Here is a 22,442-nt window from a genome sequence, read left to right as displayed (position 1 = left end):
AAATGCCTCACATTCCCCAGAAACATGTTACTGACACGCTGTGGCCACACAGGCTACGAAACAAAAGAGGCACTGTTGGTTATGAGTCCAAAAGGTAGTTCTTCGAAATACATTAACCACCAAATCCCGAGCACAGACTTGTATTTAGATCCAATTTCATAGCTCACGCTGCCTTCTTTTAACTGGCTGCATCCAAAGACCAAATTTACAAACTTCCAAATTTAAAGGGGTTCAGCTCTGGATTTTGTAGCTTCAGGTCTGTGAGTTTCCAGATCCACAGTTTCAGTGTTGTCACTACACAAAGCAAAAGTAGAGGGCACCTACCATCGAAAGCCCAGAAAGTACATAAAATTTGTATCTTTAGCTTGAACACTATTTTCATATGTTTAACTACCAGCTACCTGTAAAGAAAATAGAAAAACCAATAATTTGTAATTCTGCAGCATCAACTGTAACATGGGGGAAATTTTCATATAAAGTCCCAGCACTACATCCTTCCCCTTCTGTCTGCCTCTCATTTTTTTTATTTTAAGATGCGTTTTTCCAGAAGGAATATGTAAAAGAAGAGTGTGATATCTGACATATATGTCTTGTGTGTGAGGAAGACATACGTCAGATATGTCTTCCTCACACACAGAACTTGAGGTTGGCAGTACAACCACTGCACCACTGATAAACCAACAATCCCCTGATACAGCGTGATTCACCATCTCCTCTTAGCAATTTAAAAATTAAGCAGGGTGAAATTCAACATGCTGGAGGACAGGGTTTTTTTCCTCCTCATGTAATAGGATGGTACTGAATTTTAAAAAGAAAAATATGAGGGGGGGAAGTGAAAAATATGACATTGTAGGCCAATTTTCACTCCGGCTTTGTCTTGCTCATCTCAAAAACATGTGGACCTTTGCATTTTCTTTTCTCCTAAATTAAAGCCCTTTGCCAATAACTCATGCTGGAGATTTGACAACAGCTTATCTTCAGGTAGTACACTTGGGAATCTGAGAGAGTCTACATCAACACAACCTGCTTTAGGCAGCATGTGACCTTAATCGCTATTAAAATCAGACCTTCTACCTTTGAGATTCTTGGAATATCAGATGCAGGTACTGTGCCTTTCAAAACACAGGCTTCAAATTTTGAATTTAGCTCTCGGCTTTGAAAAGGCCCAAGAAATTCACATCCAAAACACATCCCGAAGCATCCGTGTTTGCTCCCATCAATAAGAAAGCAAAGGTGAATGTAGTCACCTTCGTGTTTTGACAACTGCCATGTGGGCTACCCTGTTGCTGGCCAGAGCAGCCAGAGACAAGGACCCTGCAGAGCAATGCAGTACCCAGTGGAAGAAGGAGGAGATGCCTCTTGCCCAAGGAGCACAGTGCTGCTGGGATGCTTCTCCGCCATCCCCTCAGGACCATCCTCCCCTTCCTCCCATGGACAGCCTGTGCTCGCTGCCCAGCTCCACAGCTGTTCCTTCAAGCCCAGGGTGAGGAAGATGCACTCACAGACAGGTTTGTTTTCCCAGCACTGCCTGTCCCACACTTTCTCTTGACAGGCTTCTGTGCCCCATGTCCCTTCCCAGGACACAAACTCCAGTCCCTAGGACAACACAGCCCTGAGTCTGATAACCAGGGATTTTGGTAATGCTGGAGTAAGCAAAGCTTTTTATTTTTCAGCCAGGGGGCAGAGCGCTGTTGATTTTGTCTTGCTTTTTTAACACTGAAGTTTCAGTGCCAGCAGATGAAGGACAAAACTGCGTGCTATCAGCTCGAGGAAAGGGTCCTTCTCTTCTCTTCTCTCTGAATGCTGTGCTGGTGAGAAGCAACAAACAAATTCCACCCCCACCACCCCCATTATTACAGTGCAACTTTAAGAAGCCATACGCTGTCCTCACTACTGTCTCACACTCGCCCTTGCTTGGCTGCTGAGCCGTGTGTCCTGCCCACCCTTGGGCCAGCCTCGCTTCTTAGCACAAAGGCAATTTTGCAGCTAGGACACAGAAACTGGCTCTCTTGCTGCCCGCTCCTTTTTCAGGAAAGCCTGCAGCCTTCTTCAGGGTAGAGGTGTTGCTTTCTTCATCACATCTCAACCTCCCTCCTCTTGTCAGACTGTCATGTCCTCACTGTCCTTCACAGCAAGACACTTTCATGTCCGGTGGTCTCTGGTCTCCAGCATCACTCCCAAGGCTAAGAAAACTCAGTGGAGCAGGAGCTGAGCTGTGCCTGGGGCTCAGAGGAGCTCACAAGAGAAAGGTGTCAGTGCTAGGGGAATGCGAATGACGCTGGGGCTGGCTGGAGGGCTACACAGATCATAGTCATGGAGTACAGGTGATACCGAAGGGTAGGAGGGTTTTCACCAGCACGGTGGAGGGAGGCAACAGGTCAGCATCAAGCCAGAGCTGTGACCTCTGCAGGAACAAAGCATGAAACAAATCTAGTCCCAGCCCTACCGTCTTCCTTTTCTCTGCAGCAGGAAGAGGAAGGAAGCTGGGAAGAAAGGAGGTGGCAGAGGAAAAGGTGACTTCTTTCTGCTGCTTCTCCAGTAAAAGAGAAAGACCTAGGGATGGAGGGGAGCAGCCACTCTCCATCCCATGGCCGAGCCTCCATGTGTATGTAGGACGGGGAAATATACTGTCACCCATGGCCCCGTCAGCAAGATGAGCAGAAATTGCCAGCTTTACAACAGAGGAAGATGCAGCTCATGAGCTGAAGAAAAATCTTAGCAGTCAGAAACTTAAGTCATACTTGCATCAACGCATGTTTGATGCCCAGCTAGGGACACAATTGCAGCTGCTACAAACCCACCTTCTGTGGGATAACAAGGTTACCGAGACTGAGTTTACTTGCTACAGATGAACTGGTAAGTACAATTTTTTTTTTAATTACACAGAACAATGCAAAATGCCTGTTCCGTTAGATGTAGCAATAAACTGTGGTTTATTAGTGACCTTACTAACAGTAGGCTGCCTTTAGTAGACAGGGCTATAACGCAGTAAAATGGAGAATAAGATAACTTTTAAGAGTGGTGCAAGAAAGTTTACAATCCAGTTGCAGTAGTACAGCGCGAACACACCTATAAACCACCTGGTTCAGGTACCCAGAGCAGTCTGACCGAAGGAAGGGGCTGCAATATTTTCTCAGGCCACAGGATAAGCAGTGGATGGGTTAGCACACACACCACCCCGTGCTGCCCAGGCCAGCAGTGCCATGATCCAAGCCAACAAGTCTGAAGCAAACTGAGGTGTGGCTAAATCATACAACAACAACAATGTAGAAATATTGTCCGGTGCAAGAGCTGAATTGCCCCCTCCATTACTAAGTATCTGCAATGTCTTTAAGCCAGTCTACAACTCTGATATGCTGGTCAGGTTTACAGACTCTGCTGGAAAGCCAGTTTTACACCATAAACCTTGCAAATATCTGATTTGTCCCCAAACTTGAGATCTTACAGAGAAGTAATTCCACTAGGATCTTAGTTTTCATTAAGAATGAAACAAATACTACTGAACCACATGGTTGCTGGAGGAAGTTTGATGGGATCTGAGAATATCCTGGAAGTCTGAACACAGGAAGCCCCTTATTTGACATGTAATATAGTAAGGCATAGAAGGGATGTGGATAGGGGAAGCAGGATCACCTGACTTTTTTTTTAAGTCTGCAATAAAGAAGAAAAAAAAAAAGACAGCTTAGGCTGCTTAACTGTTTCCCTTCCCTCAACCTACAGATGTAATTAAAATAAAGCTTCAAAACCAATACAAGTAATTTAATACTATTTTAATTAAAAGCTGCTTTTATAACATAAAAAGACCAAAAGTAACCTCACTGCTGTTTCATAGTTTTATTAGGAAAAAGGGATTCTTGTCTAACTTCCCAAAGCCCCAGTGTAACAGAAGATAGCGAGGTTGGAGCAATACATCTAGGATTTAAAGCTCTGCCTAGCCCATGATTTATACAGATCTAATTAGCTCCTCCTGCACACCCACTCACCCTTGTGCTCTGGGAACTCCTGGTATAATTCCTGCAATTAAAAACTTCAGTGCCAGAATCCTTGTTTGCCAAAAGGAAAAACAACCACCCCCTCATCCAGCACAGTCGGGCATGTTTTTACAGGAGTGAATGCCCAACCCTAAGAAGCTTAGAGCCAACATCTGAACTCTCCCAAAGTTCAAGATACTTACTAGAAATCTGTAATTCGCCACCCCGCTGCCTCCCAGTGACCACCATGGCCCTTCTCCAGCAGAGCGATGGATGCAAATCAGGACTTTTGGGAGCTCAACACACTGCAGATTTATTTGGCCATATCCCAGGATCTCCGCTGAACACGGGGTAACAGTACTGAACAAGCTTCGTGCTGTAGCAGCGGTGTGCTTTGGTTTCCCCTTCAGAGACTACGTTAACTTCTTACTGTGTCACAGACAGTGGCAACGCAGACAGATGGGTGACAGACCGCTCGCCTGCCGTGATGTGAAATCCAAGCTTGTACAGAACAGTTCAACGCATGCTGACTGGCAACACTCATAATGTTTTGGATGAATTAATGACCCTTCGTATTTCCATACAAATGTTCCTCTGAATACATAATCTCAAGATAAAACTTCAAAAACCTCAAGGGATCAGATACACTTTTAATGTTACATTTCTTTGAAGTACTTTCCCTTTGTATTTCAACAACACTTCAAAGTTTCCCTACTTACATACAAATCAAATTATACATCTGATGCTAAAAGAAACAGACATTAATAATGTTTCACACTTTCCCAACCTTCGGGTGGGGTGGGGGGGAAGACTCAGTCTTGTAGAAAGGTATATATTAACTATACACCGATTTTCACCCTACCAGCTGGCCAAGGAGGAGCTCTTCATGTATCAAAGGTCAAACAGAAACAGGGTACAGCCCCAGTCCCACTTGTGGCTGAAGATCCTGGTACCAATGAATAACAGAGGTTTAACCTGTGGGACGCAAATAGTCTTGCTAACACCAAGAGGGAGTTTGTGATCAATGGAAGTGCCCAGTCCACGAAGGCCATGGGAGGGAGGAGGTTGTTCATGGGAAAAACAAAGGTCCACCGGCACTGTCAAAGCCCTTATGAAGTTTAATAGGGGGGAGCTGATCATCTTCAATGGTTTTCTTCAGAGGCAAGGGGGAGAACTCAACAGGACTCCCAAAACACTGCAAAAGTTGCCAGGGAAAGGGGGTGGCTGGCAAGATGTACCAGGTCTTTGTGCCTCAACCAAGGGCCTCACTGGACTAGTTGAAAGAAGAAGGTCCTAGAAGTTGTCCTCTATTACCATGCCAAAAAACCCCACCCCAAATAAAGAGAAGCAAGAAAATGATTGTATTTTCTCATCATCACCATGAACTAGCAGCTTCCTCAGCAACCATGTGAACATCTGGGCCCAAATCCTTCACGGTATACATGGAGGCTTAGGATTTACCTGAAGATAAATCTTGTTTGTTCTCAAGCACTAAAGAAATTTTAAAAAGTTGATTCTTTGCTTTATATCTAATAGATCTATAAAAATAACTATTTTAAAACTATTGCCCTTGTATTTCCCTTTGTTGGGGCTGACTATTTTTCATGTGCTTACTGAGCCATCACTGGAGGGACTGTTTCCGGGGGGTTATATTTAGCTCTGAAGCACTGCAGATCTTGTTTCCCTGGCTAAAGTTAGGATGGATCCTCCCATAGAGGAGGATTTTACTCTGCTAAATGGGAAGAAAGCTCTGAGACAGTCTAGTCTGGGCTTGCGGAAGACACTGGTGATGCCGAGGTCCCAACTACAATGATCCTGCTGCGTAAAAAGGGAAAAGTAAATCCAAAACTGGCAAGAATGTTTACTTTACATATACAATAGACCTAAAGCTTCAGCCCTGTTTAGGAAAAGAAACATTACTTATTTTGAGATGTAAATCATCATACATCTTCATGCAGGGGTCCCATCATAGTACGGCTCCTCTCAGGAACAGCTCATCATTTATTTACCGCTATACAGTAACAGCCTGCAGCAGAGGCATTTAAGCAGCTATGCGAGGTTGCCTCTTTGGTCTCCAGACAGAAACAGGGGCAGCTCTAAATCAAAAGCGTGCTGAACTGCTCACAGAGGGGTCCACTGCTGCTCCCACCCCCTCCACCAGCACTACAAAATCCCTACAGTAGTCACCCTCCTTACAGCATGGAACTCTGCCGCTTATGTAGATGGATTCATCTACTTCAAGGTTTTGCTGGTGAGATATAACTGCCATGATATTTTACATCGTAGAGCTTCAGGCCTTGTTGATAAGCTCTGATACTTTTGCAAATGAATTACTATGTGTCAATCAACGTGAGCATGCTCCTTGCTGGTATACTAGTTTTGCAAGCACTGAAATACCTCGGAAATACTGCTACTGAAATAACGCTGTTGTTAATGGGTTTCTAGCAAAGTCCAAGTAGCTGGGCCACAAGAAAGCTTTAACTGCTTAAATGCTGCAACACAAGGAGTTCTCTAGGACAAACCAGACCACTCTTAAGACCAGCCACTGCAACTGTGCGCTCAAGTTTGCACAAGTGCTCCTGCAATTCACTACACACTTCAACTGCTTTACCTAGGGAAGCAGCCTCACTTGATCACTGAAGATAAATACGGTGTGCAAATAAGGTACAAGTCCAACAGGAAGCCTTGCTGAAGCTTGTGCAAATCCACATAAGGACAAGGATCGCTTGCATGTAACGAAATGCAAGATTACTGCCGTTAAAACCTCAGAAGATATTGGCATTATATTGTATTTCATTAACAGTAAATTCCGCCAACTGTATCACCTCACCTTAAAAAGTGACTGAAGGTAAGAAAGTTAAAAGAAGGGTTTCCTCATTTTCTGAGTGTAACATTTCTTTGCAATGCAGTTGAGTGGAAAATATAGATGGATAATACTAAACTTGCTGCCTTAAATACAAGTTTATTAAAGTGCCAAAGTAGTGCTGTCTGAAATGGAAGAGTAATATGCTCTACACAACTACTCCTGCTGTTATAGACCTTACCTCACAAATTATCTTTTGATCTCCCAACTTTTCCAAACCCATTTTTCAAGCTAAAGTAAAGAGTCTTTGACAGAAGCCCAGCTCCTTGATGTTGGGAGGTGAGAGAAAAGGAAAATACCCAGAATAACTCTCAATTCTATGAAAAAATATTTTAAAAAAGCATTGTCCACATGGCAGATCCTTGAGAAAGCCGTGGTCTCCTCATTTTTAATCAATCCTTAATTATTTTTTGGAAGACAGTCCACCTGGTCATACATTATATCTAAATTCTGGTCCAACATCCAATGTTAAACTAAAAAATTTCACAGGTACATTTGGGGGGCGGGGACACGGGCAGGAACAGGTATCTTGGTGTGCTAACAACCAAACCTCTGGAAGTGGAGGTATCAGAGTCACGCAGTTGGCCTATGGGATTTCTTTTTTGCCCTTTATTACCATTTTTGACAGTTCCAGATAGCAAGTTCTTGTCTCCTGCAAATGTCTCAAGGATCATAAATGCATTCAGGCCTCTCATAGTATTTTAATGAAATATCAGTTCCTGCTCCTCTACTTGACTTGCAGGCGAAATCTGCCGTTTTAAGGAGATAATCTTAAGCAGCTTTCCGAGAAATGTCAAGAATACTAAATTGCCATTTCTGTGCTCTAGTTTCATTCCCCCCCCCCCCATATTCTATTTAAATTGTCTTTAAAAAGAAAGTGGAGCGCTATCCAAGATGAAGTAGTGTGAAGTGATGTGCTGTATTTTACAGTCTGCAAGACCTGAATCAGTACTGTCAGCTAATAAAAACCTTCAAACAAGTAGGGGTTTAATTCCTTGTGTTGCATTATTGTGCCTAAAAAAAAGACTTAGGAAAATAACATGAACTAGACAACTATTAAATGGCATCTCATTTTTCTAAACCGAGGCTCAGTTATCAATGGAACAAACACTGATGCTCAGCCATGCTTCGGGCACTTTTGTGCCCATTTTGAAGCTTCTGCAGACCTATTTTAATGTTATTCAGGCAAAAGCTGCTTATGATTTATGGAAATGTCTTTGTTTAAGGAGAAGAAACCTTAACTTGCTGTTGCTACACTGCAACACCAACTCGGTCCTCAGCACTGGAGAGCATTCCCAGTTCTGGTCACCCTCTTCCAACTCAGCACAGCTGAGGACAGACCCTGGGACAAATCCCATATCCTGTGTTGATGCTGCAGGGAGGTTCTCCCTGGGAAAAGATACCACCAGCGTTCAGGGGGTTTCTTTGCAAAGACTGACTTTGTCCACGGTCCCTTATGGCTTATGATTGGGCAGGACTAGACTGACTTAAGCTGCCTACGCTGCCTAACTGCCGAACCAGGAGGAAAAAGAGCCAGAGGATGTCCAGATATCTGAAATCAGAGACACAGCAGTGGAAGGGCAAGGTCTACATTGACAAGGTGACCTTTCATGGAGGGGAGTGATTCAGCACATGAGTGTGTGCTTGGCAGGGAAGAGGAAGTTCTGAGTAAGGACACTCCAACAGCATGTGCCCCAAAGGCAGCCTGTAGAGTACGTAGGTAATAAAGCAAATCCCATCTGGCCATGTCCCTGGGGGTCTTGGGAGGGGACATTGAGCATTGACCCTACAGTGAGTGACCAGCAAGGGGACCTGTGCTCAGAGTCCAGTGCCCCAGCAAGTCAGGGCTGCCCTGGGAGCTTGCAGAGGGAAGGAGGGAAACCAACAGATCCTGGGATAGAGGACTTCTTCAGGCCAACACAAGGATACGTTGGGAAAAATACATTATTTTCCTAATTCTGGCTGCCAAACACAGAAGAGACAACCTGACTGAAGACAAACACAAAGATGAAGTAAATTGGGTGTTAAATCAAAAGGAACAGCTTAGCTCACCAATTGCCCTGAAGGGCTTAGGTTAAAAGTTGCTCACCTGAGCTGGGACTCCTGTTACTCTGGTCTTCATGGCAATCTTAACGGGTTAGCCTACCTGAGTAGAGCACGTGTTCATCTATCTGTGCAAACTTCTCACTCATGGGAATTTCTCACCAGTAGGGAAAAAGCCCACACTCCATGTGGAAATAGCATCCAGGAATGTCAAGCAAAGCTCCACACTGCTACTAAGGCCGTGCTTAGTGCGGATGGCTATTCAACTTGCGACTGAGCAATCCTTATCTTGTAAATAATCAATGCTATACCTGTCTGCAGATCTCAAGCCATTCATCTTCAAATCATCTAGAACTGGGCACAGTACAGGGGAGAGGAGAATCATAGAATCACAGCATCGTTTAGGTTGGAAAAGATCTTTAAGATCATCAAGTCCAACCATTAACCTAACACTCATCTCTGCCTGTCTTTTGAATATCTCCAGGGATGGGGACTCAACCACTTCCCTGGGCAGCCCATTCCAGTGCCTGACAACCCTTTCTGTGAAGAACTTTTTCCTAATGTCTAACCTAGTGTTATTTCCCACTAACACTAGAAAATAATACAGTCCTCTTCTGAAGTAAGAAAATACCAAGTAACAATAAAAAAAGAGAAACACACCCAGTATGCATGCGTGCCAAAACACACATGGCACCACAAGGACGCCTCCAGTATCTCTGCAACAGCAGCCTGTTCTTTGGATGTTTCTTGTCCAAGGACTATGACCCAGCCTGGAGCTCCTTTGCTTGCAAGATCTGACAAGATCCCAAGAAACTGATGTGGCTGCAGGCCAGCAACCCTGTGCTGTGACATGCTCCAAAGAGCCGTATGCAAATGCCTAACGAGAGTAACATGACTACACACGTTTCCTCTCCTACGGTAACGCCAGCAAGACTCCAAACTTGTTCTAGATAACAGAGGAGATAGCAACTCAGCCGTATCTCTGTGCTCCATGGTGTGGATCATGGCATTCATTACGGCTGTCATAATACACTGTAAATTATACACAACACTTAATAATGCAAACCTCAGAACTGTCTCCACATTTTGCGGTAGCAGAAATTAACAGACGTTGACGACTAATCAGATAGTAGAAGCAGTAAAGGAGACAGAGGTAGTCTATTACTATTTGTGGTGTAAACACATGGTTTCTTGCTGTCATAACTGACTACGCTTCTGATGTTGTTGTGCTTATCTTTCCCATTCTCCCAACAGGCAGATTTCAGTTGCTCAAAGCAGTTCTGCCCCTACCTTTAGTGACGGGGGATTATTGCTGTCTGACAGCTCCCCACTGCACACAGAACCATAACCTTAACACCACACCCAGGCACCAAGAAACCCGTTGGCACCAGCCATCTGATCCAGACAAGCGCTCGTGGAAACTACGCAGAGCACCCGATACCACGTTCGTGCTGGTCTGTGCACATCACTCCTCCTTCTCTGCCCAGAGCACTGCAGCTCAGCTGGCAGAGGTCTTGTGAACAGGAGCACAGCTGCAAAGAAGGCTCCTAAATGAAATTAGGAGATAGGCTGTAAAGGGACAGGAACTCACAGGATGCAAAAGTGTTAACTTCTGAAAGTGCCCAAAACTGCAAGGGAAGCAATAAACAGTAGCAAACTGTTGTACTGAGAAGGATCAGAAGCAGAGGGTGGAGAGGAAAGGCAAGGCAGCAATAATGGAAATCTGTGCCAAGGTCTTGGATGGGAAAGCACCAAATGTATAAAGAGGCTCCTGTGAGCCCTTGGAAGCTGGCAAGTGCAGACTGACATTGCCAGACTATTTTGGGACTGAAACACTGACAGACAACAAGGCTCTTCCCCAGAGAAAGATGTGGCAGAGAATGGCATCCCCCACCTGGTGGATTTTCATCCCAAGCTGGGAACAAAGGGCACCAGAGCCGCCATCAGCTCCGTTTTGGTTTTCCCAGCAACACCGCAGCACCTGAAGGGATGTATGATCTTATTTTCTGTCTGCACACGGCCAGGAGATGACTGGTCACTACCCAGATAGGTGGCCTGGGCAGAACCACCATGGCTGCTCTACCACTGCCATTGCCTGGTGGACCTCCAGCAGCACGACACCTAGGGCACATCAAGTCTTGACCGCTCAGCGTCAAGCCAAGCAGGCAAACCAGCCAAAACGCCCCTGGCACCAAGCCTTGTGAGCACAGCCAGGAGTGGCTGCCCAGTCCCAAAGCAGAGTTGAACTTTCAAAATATTTTGAACAGCACCTTATCAGCAAAGCGGCTTTGCACCAGCTCAGCATTTCACAGCATTTATAATCTGGTCCCCTTAAATTGGACTGAACCACGGCACAGGATCTTTTCAGCAAGACTGACCTGGTCTGAGATCAGCAAGTTGCTTAAGCCCACATTTGATAACAAGCATACTCCTAATGCTACTGAAGTCAATGCTACTGGGAACGTGTTTTAACACTGGCTGCCAGTTTGACTAAGTGACCAAAACATAACCTCAAAACACACATCCTGCCGGCTTTGTGCAACCTGTGGGTGCTTTCAGTAGTATCAGCCCTCTGTTAAAAGGTCCACAGTAAAACACCAGCTCTCCTCACCTTGACTGACTTCAGTCTATCACCCGCCAGACATGGCCTCTGCCATAAACCGAACACAGGCAGGTCCCCACAAGTATCGCTGTGGCAATAATCTTCCCTCCTTCTCCACTCAGAGGCGCTGCCAGAGCGCGGCTACGGGGCGTCGGGGGGAGGTGTTTGGGCCCAAGGGGAGTGCTGAAATTACAAAACTCAAATCAAGTCTGCAACAAAGACACGTTCTCTTCCAAAACTGATCTTGCTCCAGACCGTTCTGGTTCAGTGTGACACCACCATCACATGGAAAAGCAACTTCTTTACCAAGATATTTCTAGGTAAAATTTACGTAAGGTTACATAGAACCACTGTGACCCATGAGCTTGACTCCATACAGAAAACAAACAAAAAATACTCAGTGCATCAGGGCAAACAAGGGCTACTCTAGCGTATGAGAGAGCTCACAGGGTGGGGAGCTCGCAGAAGGGAACGAGCCAGGGAAAGCCTCCACCGAAGCAACTGGGAGCCTGGGAGAAGCTCGCCCACCTGCCCAGCACACAGACAGCAACTTCGCTAAAAGTTAACAGCCTTTGCCACTCATGGTGAGGAGCAAAACACTGGCCACTCAGTCACCAACCTGCAGGGACAGCCTGCAATATTGGTTTTGTTAGTTTATCAGGTACTGATTATTATTAGCTATTGATGCTTATATGATTACTAGTCTCATTGTCATTATTTAAAATAAACAGCTGTTAAGGGCATGAGAAAAGACATCTCCCCCAGGCGTAGGATCGCTGGCTTGGTAAAGCGAGGGAGGCGTTTCAGACGTCCAAGGACTTGGATGATGCCCAACAGCCACAGCAAGGATGATTTGTCTCCCAAAATGCACATCTTGTCGTTGCCAGTGCTGCTCACCGTAGGTCTCTGAGGAACAACTTAATCTCCCTCAAACCAGGGGTTTGGTGGTAGGGGATAAGCCTGAGTACCTACTGCTTTATGTACCTCGAGTCAGTGTGTGTTGATCTGCCCAGGGGGGAGGAAAAAGAAAGGATGTTTCCCAGCCTACACCCTTGTTACACACCTCAGTACATGTACACCAGAGGAGAATCAGGCCTTCGGAAAAAGCAAAGATAAGAGAAAATATGGCAATTGTGCTATCCTAACGAAACAGACTGAAATCTCTGGCCTTACCATTACATTAAGCACCAGATGATTCAACTGAATTTGATCTCCCCTCATAAGACAAGGCTATCTCCTCTCCTGCTTTCTTACAGTAACTCAGATTTGTCTATGTCCTATTTTTGGCATCTAAATTAAGAATATTGCTCATAACCAGATTATATGGCATTTATTCTGAAGACTAAGAAATACTGATACAGCTAAAAATTCAATATAAACACCCTGTGGATGTAAGCCATGACATTTATATACTGGATTAATAAGCACTAAGAGGAATTTCTGATGTAGGGCACATGACCCTCCCTTCATTTCAAAGGCAATTATTTTAATACCATGATTTCAAAGTGTGACGTGTCCTTGAAAACGCTTGCAAGACAGACAGCTTTATCAAAAAAGCTTCCAGATCCTGAAAGGGCAATTTCAGGTGCATCTCCAGTTTATGAGATAAGAGAACATCTGGGAGTGGGTGTATCGGCTGGCCAGCAGATAAGCAGGCTGAGACAAACATCAATTTTATGCAGTATAGATCTGAGCCTCCCTTAGATAAATGGAAAGGACTGGGGAGATTCGACACAGAGCTCCTGCTTCAGCCCATCTCTAGCTGTAACCAGGACCACTCGTGCTGCCGTCGCTCCCAGCGGAGCACTGCTCTGTCCCCCAGCCCGCACTCCCAGCAGGTTTCTGGAGCAGTCTTACTGCCCAGAGCAGCCCTTGCCTTTCACACTTTGTCACCTACTCCTTGATATTTTCCAGATACCTCAACCTGGAAGCTACTGCCCTGTTAAGGGCCAGCTTATAGCTTTAATCACAAAAGAGAACATAGTCAGGCTCCCCAGTTATCATGTCAAACCTGGTCAGCATCAACTCAACCTTTCAAAAACAGGAGAAACTGAGAACCAGACAATTTGTTGTAAGGAGAGCTGAAAAGATGACAACAGCTGGTTTTCCATTCAAGGCCTTAAAAGTTCCCAGCGCTTTCTGACAGAGGTTTGATGCTCCAGGAAAAAAAAAGCCCTGTCCAAGCCCCTCTGGGCAAGAGCCATCTGGACACCTGGGCCATTGCCTCGAAGTCCAGGGATGCCCCAGCCAGTCCCAAGGGAAGGCATGTGCCTGCTGGCATCCTGCGCACCCCACAGCACAATACAGCTTCCTCCTGAAGCTGTAGCTGAGGTGGCTTCCCTTAAATGTCAACTCATACCACTTAATTTTGCAATCAAAGATCATCACCTGTCAGGGTAATTGTAGTTATTTCCCAAACCCAGCCCAAATCCCAGAGTCACATTGCTACAGGCATACTATGCCAAGTAAAACTGTAAGAAAGTGAGTAAAAAGAAGTCCAGCTATCATGCAAGGCTTGCACGTGAGGGTGTGGGGGTACGGGCTGTTGGGCAGGCAAGTTTAACATGGAAGTTGCAAATTTAAGATCTTAAAAAGTGAAAAAATACTCTGTGTTCCCTTATGTTATTTCAGAATGAAACTTCTTAGTTATACCAATAAAACCAGGGAGGGTAGTAATCAAGTTCACCATAGGGAACCACACTGGCTCATGTACCCATCCCAGAACTTGCCTCCTGTTTCCCTCTGGCCATGATCACCCTCTGGCTACCATCTCCCACTTCTTTGCTTCCATTCAAGCTAACATCCCCTCTCCCACTACCCTTTTCTTTCTCCTGATACTTTCCTATTCCCTTGAGTGCCCATGATGTTTATGATTTGCAATCAACCCGTAATACATGACAGCTTCTCTCTTCTCTTTGCTGCTTGCAGACAGTTACAGGGAAGCATGGGAGGGGAAAAAAAACAAAAACAAAACAACAAAACCCACCACCCCAAACAACCCTGCCCTCAGTTTTTGTGCTTGGCACAACCACAGCCACAAACAGGTGATGGCAGGAAAAGTCCTCTTCAGCCCCATGACTACTGTGTTGGATCTTGGGGTGATGGTGCTCCAAGGAGCAGCTGCCACGCAGGGCCAGGCACAGCATCCAACTCCCAAGGCTTTGCTAAGCAGAAGGACGTGCAATTCTTCTCACAGCTGAGAAGTTACCAGAGTTCTGGTGAGAAGGAGAAAAGCATCCAGATAGTCAGGCAGCTCCCTCCCTCTCTTAATTTCAAATACCTAAGGAACACACAGAGATACTAAAGCATCCCAAAAAAATTCCTTGGTAAGGGTACCAGCATGATCTGAGCAATTCGCCCTGAACACATTCTTGGAAGCACTCACCATTTTTTGATGCAATACATCAAAAAAATTACAAAACACAAAATTAAAAAAATATAAATACAACAAAACAGCCCAAGGCAAACATGCAGCTCACTGCACTCTGAGCTGCTAATTTTCTTCTAAGCAGCTGAAATCAAAGTCTAGCGAGAGAAGCTGTCAGATGGCAAAGGAGAGACACAAAGACATGACCACAAGTGCTTGCACCCTGCAAGGAAAGCGTGAAAGCCTGCACACCAGCTGCTCTGCACTTACTGCTGCGAAGTCCAGGTCCCAACCCAGCCCTGATGGCTCCCCAACCCCAGCAAGGAAAAACATCCAGATTTGTGAAAAGCCACATTCAGCTCCTCAAAAGTAACCAGCAATTTCGATCAGCAATTTCAGCATCAAGAGAAACACTGGATGAAACCGGAGCCCTCTGAGCATGCCATGGCCCCGGACAGCTCTGCTCAACGCTGGAAGGGAGCATGTTCAAATGAGGTATCAGCTACATAAGAGATTCAAAGGAAAAGAAAAAAATATTGGCTATGATACCGTGGTGCTTCTATCCATCGTTGAAGGTCCCATCTAAGGCATCAGGATATCTGTCCCACTCATCAGAAACAGAAAACTAAATATAATCTTGGAGTTATATCTTGAGCCCCTAAAAAAGGCTCAGCAAGTTTTTGCATCCCCAGATAGAACACAGGGCTGAAGACAGCTGCTTTCTCCACCGCCTTCACTAGCAGGGCATGCCCAGAATAAAGTTAAGTCATGCAAGACTTTCTCCAGAAAGTTTATCAAGCATGGCATCCTGAAGCCAGCCAGAAGGTGGCCAGGGAACCTCTGAGAATCTGAGGAGAAGCAGCCATGGGATTTTCCAAAGAATGATGAAGTTCTTCATGTGATTTCCATGTTCCTCTGCGCCGAGCCACTTTTCACCAAGCAGATTATCTGTCCTCCCCAAGAGGACTAAACTGTTTTAACGCTGCCTGGTACTCCAAAGCACCTTTGTAAAAACCCAAAATTCCTGAAAAAATTAGTTTTAACTAACTTGGAACAAGTAGTCAGCAATATTCTTACCATAACTTCCTCTGTAACAGAGTTGGTAATTCCACAGCTCACTACTTAAGGCACTCCCCTTTTCTATATGGCATGCAACACATTTGGGGGTCTTGTCAGTTAATTAAGCAGCTGGAAATCCACACCAAGCCCTCTAGCCTAGTGCAGTTGTGTAAAATTATTTCTGCAAATGAAGTAATCCCAGACACCACTCTGAGCCAACAACTTCCACTAGAGGCCACTAGGAAAAGAAAAGAAATTCTAGCGTGGCGTGTGGTGGGTGAGACTAGGAGAATTAGCTTCTATATATGCTGCATGTTAACACAGTCCCCATTCAGGATGCCTCACTTTTCCCATCTCAGTCTCAGCTGGAAAACAAGAGCAGGGGGACACAGCTTCCAAATACTACAGAAAAGGTTTCCACTGGTTCTGGTTCAAGGGGGAAGAGGAGGGAAGGAGCAGAGAGATCCCCCAGCCAGTGGGGGGGTGAGTGACACCCTCCCCAACAACCCGCACTCAATTCACATACTGCTTCGCCTTTATAAACTCCGGACAATTCCTCGTATACCTCCAACCACACACAGAAGTGACAACCATATCAGTAAGTTAGACAACAGACTTAGAAACAAACACCAAAAAAACACCACCAACAAATGCACTTAACTAAACAGTTAACAAGGTTAGGCAAGATGATTAAAGACAAACAGCTCTCCCTTTCTTTTTGTTGTTGATGGGGATCAAACTTTCCTTTTTTTTCTTCTTCTCTTTAGTTTAAACAAGAAAGAGGTGTGGTGCTGTTCTAGTACAATTCAGTGGGCTGGGACCTCAAGTTTCTCCTCTCATTGCCTAAGGTCACTTGACTTCTTGTTCATTTTCCCCATCTGTAAAATGGGGCAAATAATAATTAGAAACTACTACACAATGTTATAGAAATTATTCCATTCATATCTGTACAGTTCTTTGAAGACACAAACAAAGTGCCAAGCATTATTACTAGATGATGAAATTATATCTTTTCTCCCTCAAGCTATATCGGGGGAAAAAAAAAAGCCATGCAAACAGCCAACTGTATTCCTAATGAGATGCAATACTCAAAAAGTGGGACATCTTAAAACAGATTGGACAATCTTTTTCCAGCTCACAAAAATTATTCCCAATACATAAACCTCACAAGGTTATAAATGCAAGAAAAGAAACATATCATTTGCCCAGGTTTCTGCAGACAAAAATAAGCTTTCCTCACAGGGAAAACGTACATTCTCAGTCTTGGAGAGCGCAAAAAGAACTTCTCAGAGAAGTAAGGGAAGAAATCAAATGAGATTTGAAAGCTTTGTGGGGGATGAATTTATGTTTTCTGAATATAAAGTGACTGTCAGGACAGGGAAAGTCAATTAAATAAAAAGGACTGGGTAGGAGGGAGGCAGGGAAAAGCAGTGTGCAACAGGGAGGTCACATGCTAGATAAACAGGGCAGTATGCTAACTATTTACAGATAAATACAACTCCTCCTCTCTGCAGAGATTTATGTATATTAGAGAGCCACCATCAGTACTGTGGGTGAGCATAACATTAAGTTACATTAACATTACCCAAACCACATCACATAAACTGCGAAGAGCAAAAGCATAATAACATACTGCTTTCTGCAAGCAGCAATATTGTCTCTTAGAAGAAAGGGAGGAAAAAAACAGCAGAAAAATCCTCCCTCCTTCCATCCCCACCAAAGCCTGCCAGGGTGGCACTCTCCTTCCCCATCCTCTCCAGTCCAAGGACCATAGCTCCGCTGCTGGGCTTACATGGGACAGGAGGTGTCATTCACACAAGAGAAATGCTAACTCAAAAATAAACAAACAGATCTGCGGTTTAAACTCTTACCGAACCCAGTGGCAAGTCAGGTCCAAACTGGCCTTCCACCAGTATCCTCATGCCATTTAATGTCCTAATACTGCTCCGACAACACACTGGGTTATGGCGGGGGGGGATAGAGGGGGTGGGGTGTCCAGGCAAGAGGAAGGCACCACATTTCCCACAAATGAGGAATTTTACCTTGCAGGGGATCCTTTGCTGTGCAGCAGTCTTGAGTAACACATCAACGTGAAGGCAATACCCCCGCCCTACGCACCCCGAAGCTGCGGCATGAATGGTGCCGGCCCCCATGCCTGCCCCACGCCCGTGCCCTGGCCCCCATGGGCCTCTGCCCCATGCCTGCCCCGGCATGCACACCACAACCCCTCTGCTCCAGCAGCCAGGCAGGAACGGGACCGAGGGGGGCCGCCCCCGGCCCCCAGGGCCCTCTCCCCCATGCCTGCCCCGGCATGCACACCACACCCCCTCTGCTCCAGCAGCCAGGCAGGAACGGGACCGAGGGTGGCCGCAGCACCGCCGTGCCCCGACTGCAGGCAGTGTTACACCTCCCATAAACACACAGAGCAGCCACAGGCTCTGAGGAAACCATTTAAATTATTACTATTCTGAGCACATTTCAGTTTAGTACAACTATTAAAAGCCCAAGAGAAGCTGTGTGTGGGCTAGACCCTGCAGGACAAGTCACCAAGTGCTAATAAACGCAATAATGTGATGTACACAGAAGTAGCCTTGCACTTCTTTCCCTCCCATTATTCAATGTGACATGGGGGGAAAAAAAACCAACCCCAACAAATACTAATTTTTGCCTTTTGCACACAGGCACTGTAACAGGGTGGACTGGGCGGGTGCTATTTCAGTGCTGCATATGCACGCTCCATCTCAGCTTTGGAGACCCAGACTATCTGCCGCCAGCAAGTGCAGACTTTAACTCACAGCAATCCCAAGAACTGGTGGAGCGAGATGAAGAAGTACCTGAAAACCTGTGTGGATTTTGCTAGGGAAGAGCAGCAGCCGCAGGAAGTATGATTGGAGCTAGCTACATGGACATAGCCAGGTTCCTGTGCCTTCATGGCACCACACTAAAGCGGCTCTCTCTGCTAAGGCTTATTTTAAAAGCCTTATTTAGCTTTTCTGTATTATTTACACACACTGCCTTACTGTGGGCCATGGTTGGACTGTCAGCACCATGTTTAACATGGCGTTTGCTAGGGAGGGAACAACGGGATGGGAATCCATGCTTCTACGCTAAATAGAGACAGCAGGCAGAGGCACCAAAACTCCATGCAGAACACATCAGCGTATTCAGTGTGGTGAGATCGGAGCTCAGACAACTGGGCTGAACTTGGGGCAACACAAGGAGAAAGCCCGTGTTCCTCTCCCCTGGCTGGGGGAAGCAGACAGCAGCCTGAAACACAGCCCGCTGCTCCTGTCAGTGTTGAGTCAGGCACGGGGCTTTCTTGCCATCTTGTTAGGAGAGGCTCTTGTTTGTTTGCTTAACGGTGAAAGCAAGCAGCAGCTGAAGAAATCAGCTCCAGCTTTCCGGACCGATTGCTGAGGGTGATGGGTCTGACTTGAACAGCATGCCTCCAAATACCAGAAACATGCCAGTACCAGAGCTACGGGAACAGACCGAGGAGGCTGAGCACCTGCTACTACAGCCTAGGATGGACATGGAGACACATCCCTTCCCGGGAGCAACAACACAAGCGACAGGGAAAACAAAGCAGATTTAGGTCCCAAAACCTCTGCTGCTCCTGCCGAGGGGAAACCAGCACAGCATCTGAAGAGAGAAGAGGTAGAGACTTCCAGCAAAGGCAAGACATTTGCACGGTGATGCCAGAAGACTGAAAGCCTCCAAACACACATCCAGCAGAACATGGCTGCCAGCCAATATCAGACTTTTAACAATGTTTTCACAGCCTCCACCAACCCAAATCCAGCTGAAGCGCAGGGCCAGCTGGAGTGTGATCCCAGCAAGTCTGATAAGCAGCAATAAAACTGAAGAAATGTGACCAGGATGGGAGACAATAGGTGATAACTGCTCCTGGAGCCAGCAGACCTCTGATTAAAAACCCAGGGAAAAGCATTTGGCACTGGAGTTTAGGGTTCTTGACAAACAGGGAACAAAACCCACTTCTTTCCAGGTCCGGTGCGAGACCCCGGGCAGCCTGTGAATCCCAGCGAGAGCTCACACACAGTGATTTACTGCGGGAAGGGTTGGAGATCCAAGAAATGGCACTCCAAAGGCTATGGAGAAGGAAAGGGAGGAAGAGGAGGGAAATTACATTTCAAATGAGACACCAGTCCCTGCAGACTGGGGGCCTGCGGCATGGCTCGGGATGCAGGATGGCACTAGGGAGCAGCAATGACCAAAGCCAGGAGAGCCCCAAGCCCTCGCAGCAGCTCACCATCCGTCCCAGGCAGTAAAGGAGGTGCTTGCTGTCCTCTCCAAAGTCCAGTGTCTCTGCTAGCGAACCTGTGCATGCAAGGCAGGCACCCTCTTGGGTCACAGGCTTTTCAGTGTTGTTAGGAACAGCAGCCACTGCTGACCATCTCAGCTGGCCCTGGGGTGACACAGGGAACATCAGGGTGTGCAGGCAGCAGCTGCATGTGGTGTATGGAACAGGAGGGGGATCCAGCCCATCCGCCACAGAAAGCACCAACAAAAAGGCAAAAAGTCCCATCTGGAGTGGGGGGACAGCCTTATGAAGCATGAAGACAGCAGTCGAGAAGAAGCCCAGTACAGCTGTGGGACAGAAGCTGACAGCTGACATAGGCAGACCTTCAGGGGCCCTAGACAGGTGAACAAATAGATGGCCAGAGCCTTATGTAGATGCATCACAGGAAGGGAGGTATGCTTGCTTCTCTGTCAGGCTAACACACACCACCTCAAGGAGGATGGTACAAGCAGATACCACACTCCTCATCCAGTGATAAGACAAGGATGAGGGGTTCGGAGACGAGAGCAGTTGGAGAGCAGCAAGCCAAGATGAAGGATGCAGCATACTAGTAGATGCGGGTCTTGGCAAGCGTTTGTACAAAGTATGAAACAGAGCAACCACATGAGTCAGAAGGAGAGACCCAGCAAGCAGCTGGGACCACAGCAGTGGTGTTACGGGGCGAGCACATCCTGGCTGCGGGGCACATGGCTGAAGTGCAGATGCAGCAACTTGACCCAGCTCTCCACATGAAGAGCTCACTGGAATTTAGGATGCTAAATCATGCTAGATCATACTATAATATCCAGAACAAAGTAGATGAGGGATAACTGTTCCCAAGACAAGACTGCCAGCTCTGACATGCACTAGGCTACTTGGATCAAATCAGTCTAGACTGAATGCAAAATGCTGCTCCTTAAAGCCAACTAAACTGGGCCATTTCCAGGGGGTAATGCAACAGATAGCCTATTTTGTTGAATGCATTTTCACATAAACTTGCCGCAGTAATCTGAAAGCTCTCAGCAGTTCTCTGCACGTTGCCATAGACCTGCCAAGTCAGATTATCAACACACGCACAGGGCAGCTGCATCACGCAGGCATGAGAAGTCCAGTGGGCCTTGTACTGGCGCTGCTTGAGCCCATCATATGCCACACAACAGCTCCAGTGGTCATTTCAGTTTTATCTCTTGGATAATCAAAATACATTTCACTACTCTGCCACAGTCCATATGTTAACTCCAAGGCCACTGCCTTTAAAATGCAGAAAGCCTCCCTGGATCTAAACAGCGGTTCACACTGTGTTAAGTGATGGCTATCCTTCAAAAGATACCAAATAAATGGATGTCTACACAAGCAGAAGCAGCATGACATTCTTCTACAAGTCCTGCTGAAAGCTGTACACAGCATAATTGTAATGACATTTGAAATAAAAGCCTAAAGGAGCTGTTGTGTAAGGTATCAAGCAAAAAACCAGCAGACATGTAGATATTAGACATAAGTGATATGATGGGTTAGATTACTCACCCAGAAGAGCAGATTTAATGCTGATCTTCACTGTTGCTCTTGAGCAAGTACCACTGATCCATATAAACTTCTGACACTGAAGAGAGAGAAATAAAGAATTTAATTAATCACTACAAAGTCTGAGGCAACTAAACAGTGATATCTTATAAAAGTTTATCATCAAGTGACAAAGGATACAGGAAATACAGTGAATGATGTACATAACAGCATTAAAAAACAACCAATAGCAAGAGATTAAGGCATGACAACTGATGTACAAAGGGGAAATGAGCTTGTTTATGCCAAATAATTCCCAGCAACATCATCTCTCAGTATTTCTGCATTACTTGGCCGGCCTATGCCTGCCCTCCACCTTCCCAGATGATCACACATGTACAACACAAAATGAAGAAGGTGAATGATGCCTTGTGAGGCTTCCTTCTCACTATTGCGACCTCCAAAAATCCCAACCAAGCACCCCATGGCATCAAACATCTAGAGATCAGAGCGTAAAGTGAAGCCAGTGGAAATCAGAGCAGCCCATAGCACTGAACTAACCCTACAGCTTGTTCCCAACAGCTACTCCTGAGTCTCTTTACTATGATTATTTTGGGAAATCAAAGAAGTTCTCTCTTACTGTGGTTTGACAGAAAGTTTTAGTCATGGATACTCCCATCTACAGATTGTGGTCAAAATAAGAGCTATTTGGTGTGGCAAGCTTGACAAAGTTGTTC

General features: G+C 45.9%; 1 protein-coding gene across 1 annotated transcript in view; it reads right to left on the bottom strand.

The window, feature by feature from the left end:
- PPFIBP1 (PPFIA binding protein 1) overlaps positions 1–21,784 on the bottom strand; it is an 82,891-nt gene extending 61,107 nt beyond the window's left edge. Inside the window, exon 1 of the mRNA XM_009648760.2 lies at positions 21,730–21,784. The gene's annotated coding sequence lies outside the window, so the exon portion shown is untranslated. The remainder of the gene's footprint in view (positions 1–21,729) is intronic.
- Between the last annotated feature and the right edge of the window lie 658 nt (positions 21,785–22,442).

The sequence above is a fragment of the Egretta garzetta genome, unplaced genomic scaffold (assembly GCF_000687185.1).
Source record: "Egretta garzetta isolate BGI_Z169 unplaced genomic scaffold, ASM68718v1 scaffold81, whole genome shotgun sequence".
Lineage (NCBI taxonomy): Eukaryota > Metazoa > Chordata > Aves > Pelecaniformes > Ardeidae > Egretta > Egretta garzetta.
The sequence above is the reverse complement of the archived record's forward strand: the minus strand, read 5'-3'. Positions and strand labels throughout refer to the sequence as shown.